The sequence below is a fragment of the Vombatus ursinus genome, unplaced genomic scaffold, assembly GCF_900497805.2.
Source record: "Vombatus ursinus unplaced genomic scaffold, bare-nosed wombat genome assembly UNPS02014812.1, whole genome shotgun sequence".
Lineage (NCBI taxonomy): Eukaryota > Metazoa > Chordata > Mammalia > Diprotodontia > Vombatidae > Vombatus > Vombatus ursinus.
Genome location: NW_020954590.1, coordinates 73,965,273 through 73,965,952, shown reverse-complemented (window position 1 = coordinate 73,965,952; position 680 = coordinate 73,965,273).

Below are 680 nucleotides of genomic sequence, written 5' to 3'. Positions count from 1 at the left end.
GCTTGCTCATGATCCAAGCCAATTACTTGAGTTATAAACTCTTTGTTAAGGTAGGGGTCTGATTCCAGTGTGGAAAATGTACTGTTCCAAGCTTCAGGGGGTTTTGTGCAGCTGAGATACTTCTAGGGACCTGTAAATTTTCAGTTCTTCTAAGGTGCTATGAGCAAGGGCGAGGTGTTTACTCCTTTCCTGGCCTGTGCTCTGGTCTACGAGTAACCACAGGCACTCTTTTCTGTCTTGGAAGTATGAGGAGGATTTCCTCTCCACCATCACTACAAGTTTCACCACACCAGTGCTCCTCCTTGCCCCAGGACTGCCACCCAGATCCGTGACCCAAATCCAAGCACAGGCAAAGCAAGAAAATCCTGCACCAGCAAAGAGATCCCTGCAATCCCCCTCTGATCAGCCTCTTGATTCCCCTCAGTCTGTGGGCTGGAAGCTCTAGAGGCAGCCACTGCCCCAGGGCCTCAGGGATTGGGACTAGGATCAGGCTTCTCTCTCACTGTAGACACAGACTTTTCCTACTGACTTTTTAAATTGTCTTTGGTGTTCAAGGGTTAAGAAGTCTGGAAACCAACACAGCTGCCTGTGATTCAGTCCTCTGGAGCCTGCTCCAGGTTTGCTGCAGCCTGCATGCCCACACCAAACTGTGCTCCTCTCCTAGCCTGGTGTGATGTACC